General features: G+C 36.3%; 1 pseudogene; it reads right to left on the reverse strand.

The window, feature by feature from the left end:
* The window catches only part of LOC101570483, an 18,114-nt pseudogene extending 8,401 nt beyond the window's left edge, over positions 1–9,713 (reverse strand).
* Between the last annotated feature and the right edge of the window lie 959 nt (positions 9,714–10,672).

A 10,672-nucleotide genomic window follows, 5' to 3' on the forward strand; every position in this document is an offset into this window, starting at 1 on the left:
TCTGGGTCTGTTCAGAATCCTGTGGCCCCAGGACCTCTCACTCACTCACTGGGCCTGCGCTCTGGGTCTATTCAGGACCCACGGGCCCTTGGTCATCTCACTCACTCGCTGGGCCTACATTCTGGGTCTATTCAGGATCCAGAGGGCCCCGGTCATCTCACTGCAATCACTTTCATCTGTATTTTCCACTGTTTGTATATGAAACCATCCTAAACAATCAGTTTGTCTAAAGCTTCACAAAATTGAAGAGATATTAGGTCTATGTCTTTTTTTTAAACAATTGCTCTAATAATATTGAAAATATTAAAAGGGAGAAAATTTTTTTTCTGTATTTTAGGGAAGAGTCTACTGGGTGTTTCAGGTCTCACTATAAGATCAGACTCATAGTGATTCTCCTGTTTACAACCTCCTCCCAAGCACTGGGATTATAGGCACATGCCATAATTTCCATCTCAACATGCCCCAGCAGCAGGGCCAGCACAGCAGGCATGGGGATCAAACCCCCAGCCCCTGCACTTGCTTGCAGGAGCTTTAATCTTTTGAGCTATTTGGCTGGCCCAGGAAAAGTTTCTTGGTACACCTTATTTTTTGAAGTCAGTTATGTTTCCAATACATAAAATTACAGTTTCCTACAGTACACTCTCAATTAACTTCTAATATGAATAGAAGTTGGAATCAATCCACCTCTACAAGCTTTGATTACATATATACTATTTGGCCTAAATTATGCTAGGAACCAAGGCATGCATATGCAAAGTTGTTCTCAATAAGACATGTTTCTTTTCTTTGAAAATCAAATATAATAGAAGAATCTTGAACTCTGATGTTTTATACTTCATTTTAGAACATTCTTTACCTGGTCTGTGTCAGGCACTATACATATACTGTCTCATTTAGTCTTCACATCAATCATTAAGTAAATTATCTATGAATAAGAAAATTAAGTTCAAAAGAGTATCTAATTTTCCCAGAGTGACTTGTCAGATGTCATGACCCCTGGAAAACGAACACTAAATTGAGTCCAAAACAATAAATAGATCTTAAATTTATGTGGGACCTAAATGTATCACTGATAGCTAATTTTAATGTATCACTCATAGCCAATACCTTTGCCAGCCAATTTTGGCTGTTGTAGTTTAATTAGTATAGTATAGTATAGTATAGTATAGTATAGTATAGTATAGTATAGTATAATATAGTATAGTTCATTTTGTTTTGTTTTGTCTTATCTTGAAGATATGTTCTGAAGTTGAAGGTGGTGTTCATTTGGTGATTTATGTGGCAATCTTTCATCCAAAGTGGCAAAAATCCCCATCTGATGGCAGTTAGAGCCTACAGCAAGAACATCAAACAAGCTTTTTTACTTATTCATCCATTCAATGAAGACTTATTATACCTAATATATGACAGGCATTGTGCTAAACACAATGAACATAAAGATACATAAGGTTCATTTCTGCTTTGAAGGAAGTCCTCAGACAATGGGTTCTAGTATCAGATGTCTACAAGGAATTTTTCACGTCATCTATAATGTTTAAAATGGATTGCAGTGTAAATATTTTTGTTCTCTTTTCACTGATAAGGCTTGGAAAGGCTATACTCAGGCCCTACAAGCAAAGCAAAACTTGGAAAGTAAATCTGACCCCCACAATTTCTTATTTTCTTGGTTCACTTGCTCAAATATATCTGGAGCCTGAACTTGTGTGAGAAACTTTGGTAGTTTTTCCTACTGTTCTGCCTTATTGTTTATGCCTACGAAATAACCTCCATTTCCTTCAACACCACTTCTTAAGCAAGGGTTGTGTTTACTGTTGGCACTCCAGAGATTCACATTATGTATTTGCAACTCTGTGACACAAGCCCTATTATCCTCCCCAAAGTTAATCAAGTAACTGATTGTTAGAAATCTGAGATCTGACATTTTATTTCAAATTTTGTTGGCCATTAATGGGTATTGCTTGTTTGTCTGTAACAGGCTTTCCGTGTAATTCAGGTTGAACTTGAACTCACTATGTAACTGAGGCTGCCCTTAAACTTGCAATGATCCTCCTAGGATTATAGGCATGTACCCTCACACCTGGCTGCTTTATGTTGGAAAAGAGTTGTGGGGTTTTTTTGTGGTTGTTGTTGTTTTCTTTTGGTCCTAACAGGTATTCTTGTTTCCACTATAAATACTATGCACTTTCATACATATTATTTTATAGCCTCTATAGTACTAAAGGTCACTCACACTATCAGTGAAGGTCCAAGTTTCAAATTTCAGGGCTGTCTGTCCAGAGTCGTTTTAAGTGATATGACAGATTTTTCAATATATTTTTAATGATATGTCCAAGGTACCTTTATATACCATATACAAATGCATGCTATGGTGTTTATATGGTGAAAACTATTTTAAAAGCATTTATTATTTTCCCATCAGTCATGTACAATATTATTTTCAGAATTTTAAAAAATGTTTAGTAGAAGTGTGCAGTATATAGTGTTCACATTCTTTGTGGGGAGTTGGTACATGTATATAATACATCTGAATTCCTTTTTCATCTTATTTGTCTTCTCTTACTGTCCACCGTCCCCTGTCTCTTGACCCCTTCCTTTTTTTGTATTTATATGTATGTACTCTCCACTTTTTCCATGGTTTCTCATAATTACTGGTCCTAGCTCCACACTCCCTCACGTAACTATTCCCAGAGGCTATCCTTAACTTGCTACAGCCTGCCTCTCAGTTAAATTTTCATGAGAAATGTCTCTTTGTGGCATTTGCCAAGGGGGGAAAAATCTCCCAAGATTCTCTAAATAGAATAAAGTAATACTTCCCTCATAGCCTTAAAAGTTTGTTCTTTTTTTAAAGTTCATGAATCATCACATCAATAGGATAAAACTATCTTGCCCTGTGAAAGCTAGTAAAGTAGGCTTTCTTCAAAACTTTGGTGAGACTACGACAGTGACTTACTCTTCCTGGTCTCAGCTAATTTATAGGGAATACTTTTTACTTTCAGAAAGAGAAAATTATTAAAATTAAACATGTGAGATTTATTTTTAAATCAACAGTTATGGTATAGATAAGGATCTCATATGGGAAAGGCTCTCATAGTTTTTAATTCCTATTTCTTTATGAAGCGCTTGATAACAAATTAAATTTTCTGTATTTCTAATATTTTGCTATGTTTTTTTCTGCTTGAAAGTTTCAAGAAGGATAATCCTTTAATGAAATTATAAGGTAGAGGGTAAATAAGAAAAGACAGGGCTTCCCTTTGCTATAGTTTGAGGTTATGTTTTTAGAGCTCTATCAAGACAGACTGGGGCAGGGAGATAGCTCAGTAGAACAAGCACTTGCCTGGGAAGCACAGGGTTCTGAGTTCAATGTGCGCTACTGAAAAAAAAAAGAAAGAAAAGAAAAGAAAAACAGGGTAGAGTAGACTTCAACTATGGCCTAATTGTGAAAAAATAAGTATGTAGAGAGCAGATTCCTATCTTTAAATAAAAATACCTGAAATCATGCTTTCAACTGACACCTTGTGGCAAAATAATGAGAAACAATGGCCACGAACTCTGATGTACACTGTTCAGTTTTCACTTTATTTGTTCATAACTGCAAGTGGCTTGAGGACTTTGACTTAATAATAGTTACTACCTCTTAGGATTTTGCAAGGTTTAAATGAATAAAATGCAAGTAAAGCACTTAGCAGAGTGCCTATTGGTTGCAAAGGTTCAGTAAGCATTCTATGTATCTATTGTTATTATCATTTTTTTCCTAGATGTAAGGCTTCAATGTAATCCAAATGATCTGATAGGAAATTTTATTTGCTTTTCTAGACAGTATTTATAAGCGCATATATGTTCAGTGAATTTTTCTAACATCAAAGTTAGAGGACAAATACCATTGTTTTTTTTTGTTTGTTTGTTTGTTTTTACTTTTTTATTTTTCAGCACCAGGAACTGAACTCAGAACTTTGCACTTGCAAGCAGGCACTTATTTCACTGAGCTATCTACCCAGGCCCCCACTGGTTTATGAAAAGACTGGACACTATAGTTTGAATACAAATCATGTGTCTTCAGTGCATGTTAGTTGAAGTAATCAACTTTTATTCCCTATAGGTGGCTAGATTTCTCAATTCAGGTGTTGATGCAGAGAGGATATATCATTCAAACTGTCAGCATCTATCTTTAGGAGTTATACCTAAATCTAATACTTTAGGGGGAGAAAGCAAGACATGATGAAATTAGAGAGCCCTGAGTTTCATGGGTGAATTGAGAAGCGGAATGTTTCACTGGTTATCCAGATTCTGAAACACGGCCCTGCAATTCAGGAGCCTTTTATGTTTAGCCCTTTAGTACAGTTTATTAAATTTATGATTACCAAATACTGAACTAGGCAAAGGGATGATTGGAAATATGTTTTATAATCAAGAAGCTTACCTGATATTTTAGAATATAGTAAGCATAGATGTTCCAACATTAATCTACTTATCCTAGACCATTTTCAACTTAATTAGACTATTTATGAACTAGAAAAAATAGCCCTCTCATTTCCCAAACTGAATTTTTAAAAGCCAAATTTCTGATCAAGCAAGAGAACATTAAATTCTGCCACACCAAGGAAAGCAGCTAGCCTCTGCCTAGGCCAAGTACTTATACAATAGCTCCCTCTGCTTACAGACTGTGGAGAATGAGGTACAGGTAGCTGGTATGAATCCTGTCTATAGCTCTGTTTCCTTCTAAGTTCTATACATCACCATTTCTTGCTCAAAAAATTATCAGTTTTTTCTGAAATTACCTGAGTAACAAATCACCTGAAACTCAGCCACCTAAAAGAACAGTCATTTATTTTCACAGGTCTATGAGTGGGCTGAGCTTGGAGTGAGACTGGAGCAGTGGGGTAGATGTGCTTCCTGTTGCTATTTGGCTTTGCTTCCCAAGACAAACAGGCCAGACAGATGAGTTGGCTCAGATTCACATATCTGTCACTGTCCTGGAACCAGAAAGCCAACCAAAGCATACCTCTCCATGGTAAGACCAGAGGCAGGAGGGAACAAGAAGTGTAGAAGGGTTCCTAAGGACTTGGTATGAAATGCCTCCATTGTCACTCTTGCTCGTGGAGTCAAAGCAATACACAGCATGAAGCCCAAAGCATGGCAAGCAAGGGTATCAAAGGTAGTATGGCTCTTTCAAGTGAGTCAAAGGTAGTGTGGTTCATATGTGTTCTGCCTTTGTCTCTCTGTCTCTAGGTATGTGTACATACTTCGTATGTGTATGTTGTGTATATAGAATAAAAAGATCTTTATTCTATGCTTACTAGACAACTCATGGGTGTCAGCAATCAAAGAATTGGCCTGACCTCTGCTAAAGTCATTGGGAACCACCAGTCTATAAATAGCGAAGACAATATGCTGTTGGTTGCTTTACTCTTTTTCTTTTCTTTTTTTTTTTTTTCTAACAATAAGTTGAAGACAATTGGGTAAAGCCTCCCAATTCAGTCATTGCTTATGATGACAAGGCCATTGCATGGCATGAAGAATTGGGGCCCTTCACTCAACCTACTACTGTCAATGCCCCAAACTTGAGCTAAAACATATCCTTACTTAAAGACTTTTGTTTTGGTTTGGTTTGGTTTGGTTTTTGGAGACAGTGTCTTAGAATGGATTTGAACTTACAATGTAGTCTAGGCTGGTCTCAAACTCACTATGATCCTTCTGCTTCAAGCTTCCACATACTGAGGTTACAGATTTACTTCACCATGTCTGACTTCACTTGAGGAATTTATAATTTTTTAGTGAAAGGACATTTATCATTCAATTTTTTTTAAAAAAATCATCATTTAAGGTTCTAAACCCCTACAATCTTTCCTTAACCAGAGTCCAGAATTTGTCTGCTTTCAATTTCCTGCCTCAGATTAGCAATACTATCATCTGATTGTTTAGCAAAACATGATTACTGTTTATGTCACATTTTCTTTTTAATACTTTGTGTACAAAGTGAAGACAATATGTCATTGGTTCTTTTACTCTTTTATCTGTGGTATATTTTGAAATAAATGCATAAGCATTTGTGGTACTGTCTCTGTTCACCCCCACAAACATAGGAAAAGTGTATAAGACACACACATACCCCCTCACTATGAGTGATAGAAGTTATCCAAAATGAGAAGCTAATTGGGTAGGACTAATTTGAACATCTTCATGGAGATTTTGAACATTGAGTAAAACTTTGAAGGAAATAAGTACAGTTTTAGAACATAATTATTCTAAGTTAAAAAAAAATACTGAACATCCAACTGCAGCATTTGACTCATTACTCAGATGAGATGGGTGTGAGAACTGACTAATGTTTCTGTAGCCTTGCCTGTTATTCACCATCACCCTACGTTCGTTTTCAAGGTGTACAGACTCTTAGTTAAAGGCAGATGGGCAAGTTCTTGCATCTTAGCATAATGATTTGAGCTGAAGGTCCACACACCTCTGATTAGTGAGTCAAAAAGTGAGTCAAAGGTAGTATGGTTCATGTGTGTTCTGCCTTTGTCTCTCCATCTCTAGGTGTGTGTACATACTTTGTATGCATATGTGTACATAGAATCAAAAGCAAGTTTATTTTATGCTTACTAGACAACTCATGGTTGTCAGCAATCAATGAATTGGCTTGACCTCTGCTAAAGTCATTTGGAACCGCCAGTCTATCAATAGCAAAGACAGTATGTTGTTGGTTGCTTTACTCTTTTTTTTCTAATATTAAGTTGAAAATAATTAGGTAAAGCATCCCTATTCAGTTTTTTATGCTATCCTGACTGCTTTTCTCCATTGCACTTACCATCCTGGGTTATAATTGCCTATTCACTTGTCTCTAACCATCATTTGGTCATCAGCTTTAAGAGGGCAAATGAACATTTGTCTTACTCATTGTTGTACTTTTTGGAATGGTGCCTGCCATATGTTACATGCCCAAGGACTATTTTATTAAATGAAGTAAATATCATTTCAAGTGTTATATAGGATGATGCATGTGAAGCATTTTTAAGTGGACATTCTATGTAGCTATGCTATAATTATTATAACATCCGCTAAAATTACCTACTGAGGAAAATTTATTGTAAGCAAATCACTGATTTTAAATGTCCCAGCACACACAATCTGCCAAATTTATACATTACATACTTTTGTGGTTTTACATATCTCTTTCAGCATGAATTTCATGTATTTTTAACAATGTGGGCTGCAGGGTGTGTAAACATGCTTGATGGTGGGGTGCAGGCCTACATACACAGACTGAACCCACAGATTCACATGGATAACACTGAACTCAGCACTGGAATAGTATCACTGTGCAAGTTTCTCAAGGTTGTGAAACATAACTGAAATTCAAATGCAAAATAAAATATGAACCTTACCAGAGAAAAAATATTTTTGTCTTCTAACATAAAAAAATAAGATTTTCCCCCTAAATGATAGGACCACATGATTCAATTTCACCTTCTCCAATCAGCATCAGCCTGTGAAACCCAGACCTGGCACATGGAAATTTCAGTCTTAAGTCAAATATTATTTCAAAGTTAATGACAAAATCTATTTTTGCAGTGGTCTTGTTTAAAATATTTCTCCTTAATACTCTTGAAATGCTGTAATTGAAAGCAGTTATTTGAGATGCCAGTGCATACTTCTTTAATTATGTCCTTTGCCATCTGTTTCCAATGAAAGGGCAGTATCTGTTTGCAGTTACAAGTCTTATGAAAAACAGGCTTGTCCAGAAATAGATTGGAACTAAAACCAGAAAGCATTTCTTTCAGAGGCATCCTTTCAAGCCAATTATCTTTAATCATTATAGAAATGTTTATTTCCCATCTTAGTCTCTCTTCACATGTAAATTCCTTCAGGGGAAAGATCTCTTTTTGTGACTGTTTGAATAGTTCCAATCTGCATTAATCAGAAACTGCTGGCTTGTTTATGTTCCAATTGTGAATGCTGGCAGCTTTCTTGGTGGATGAGGCACACGCTCCCTGCAGAGAGCATATCGCCAAGCACAATGGATACACACTGACTGCTCAGAACAAGTTGGTAGACCTTCCGGCCTCCATGCTTGCTCTAGTACTGCCTCCTACAGTGAAGACCCAAGAAGCAATCTGGTAGACTGGGACCAGGTATCCTAAGCTCTGTCAATATGAAGCCCATTTCCTCAAATTAACCAGATATGTCCTTAGTCCTTGCAGTCACACATCACTCATAAAAGCTTCAAGAAGCCTTGGTGGCCTTTTAAGCCACACACCTGGGGTGGTGGCTTACAAGTGGCATCACACTATCAAGAACAGTACTACTTCTAAATTGCCTCTTCTCTTTCAGATAATTTTCTACAAATGTGTCAAAAATTGATTATCACAAAATTTTGATGACTGTAATTAAGTAGCTTCACTCAGATGTAAGCTGCTGATGGCAGATATTTCTTATTAGTTTGCATAGTAATGTATCCCAAATACCAAGAACAGTATCTAATACAAGTAGACTCTGTATATTTGGTGAGTATATGCACTCTTCAAGATCCTGGGTATCCACTAATGTAAAATTTGTAAGTCTCTGCACTTGTAGAACTTTCACTCTATGTGATCTGTGTCTTGGACTTAAAAACAAAGTGATCAAAAACAAAACACATTGGCAGTAAACATCTTGAGTATAAAACAAAAGCAGCACTGCATCATCTTAATTCCTGTGCCTAGATGCAAAGAGACTTGGTGCAGACTTGGTGTTTAATAAATATTTGATTAATTTCACTTAGCAAGCATATGTGTGTTGGCCACCATCTAAGAAACCCTACCATTTACTAAGCTCTTAATAAGTTCCATTTGCTGTGATGAATGTTTTACACACATGAACTCTTCTAATCCTAAAAAAAAAGAGACAAAATCCTGTGAAGCAGAGATTAAATATCTCCAATGTTCACATGACAAGCTGAAGCTTATGTATGAAAAAAATCACTTGCTGTGACTGATTACTAAGCAAATGTTCACATATGATTAGGAACTCAGTCTGTTTTAAAGCCAGAATTCACATATAGACACTATTATCTCCCATGACTCTTCAAAGTGTCCTCTAGGAAGGCTGGCCTCTAACGCACCAAACTCAGGGATTTCATGGTCACATATTTAAAATCTGAAACCACATTATTATCAGTTGGGAAATGACAGTTCCCATATCCTTCTCTCCCTTGAAGTTCCAAGACTATTATACTGACTGGGCCTTTAATAATAACTGTATCTTTCAAGTTGAGTTTCCTGAAGCTTGCACATCTGTGGTTTTTAGATCGCATGGGCTTCATCCCAAAACCTTTTATTCTTCTCATTTCCCAAGAATCATGATAGTAAATGATTTTTTTTAGTTGAAATGTTATCCTGTTAGGTTAGATAGACTTGGCAGGCTTGAAGTAAAGAAAACCACCCATGTACCCAAGGCTCTCTTTTGTCTGAATTTAAATATAGCAGTAACAAAATCTTTTAAACTTTCAAAATGTAGTCACATCTCAGGCTTCCCAGAAATCAGTCAGAAATCCCCATGGGAATACCAATGGAGAGGCCACACAGGAGTGCATGATACAGGCAAGCACGGAGGGGGATGATGGAAATTTGAGAAGGAGAACCAAGACGTGCTATACGTGAAATGGCCAGTGACAGCCTCTTCACTTGCTCACTGAGAGTGGCTTCTGAGATGGTGGGATCCAAGACAGAGCAGGACTCCATGCTCTGGAGAATGGAATCTGGTGCCTGTGACTCATGATCCAGGTCTGAGCCGACTGATGAGTTATAAATGAGCTATGAGCGCTGACTTGGCCTTAGAAAAACACTGATCTATTTTTCAACTGTTCACTAATCACTTGATTATGTTGATCACCATCTCTTAATCTTCATCCCCAGTATGGTAAGTTCCATCCATCCTGAGCAACAAGTAAAATATATGTCTACCCAGAGAATGCTCTGTTAAACACACATATGTGTACACACACACAAACACACACACATGAGATGAAGATTCCCTCAATGAAAATAAATGACATGAGTAAAAGCCAATGTGTGAAGTAAAAACCACTATTATTTGCAAAAAAAAAATAATAATAATAATGCATTTATTTTCAATGTGCCAGGCACTATGCTAAAAGATTTAGATTGATTTTATAGAGATCTTCTGGAACAATTGGTTTTCTTAAAGAAACAGATAATGCCTAATTTATTTTTTCTATTTTGCATCCTGCATGCCTATATCTGGTAATATGAGCACCTATCTTGAAGATAATATGAAAACTAATATTGTTAATTTCCTATCATTTTGTTTTGGAATTCTGTACAGTTTTTACTGTTCTAAATTCTCTTTAAAATAAAAAAAATGACCCACACAAGCTGGGCCTGGGCGGTGGCTAACTACTATGAAGACAATAATATGCAATATATTAATGATTGTAACTGTTCTACTAACCTGTTTTGAAACTGTTTCATTGCTATTTTATCTTTTTTTCTCATTAAATGAATTTTAAAAAAAATTTAATAAATTAATAAATAAAAGAGGAAACAGAAAAAAGGAGTAAGTAGACCAATCATTCCTACATAAAAATGTTCCTATATGCATTCTCATTTCCTGTAAGAAGAGAATAGAATTTACAAAGGGTGGATGAATTTGGAGAGTGGTTTTAAGTGTAAGGGTTGGG

This window comes from Octodon degus, unplaced genomic scaffold (assembly GCF_000260255.1).
Source record: "Octodon degus isolate 3935 unplaced genomic scaffold, OctDeg1.0 scaffold00144, whole genome shotgun sequence".
NCBI lineage: Eukaryota > Metazoa > Chordata > Mammalia > Rodentia > Octodontidae > Octodon > Octodon degus.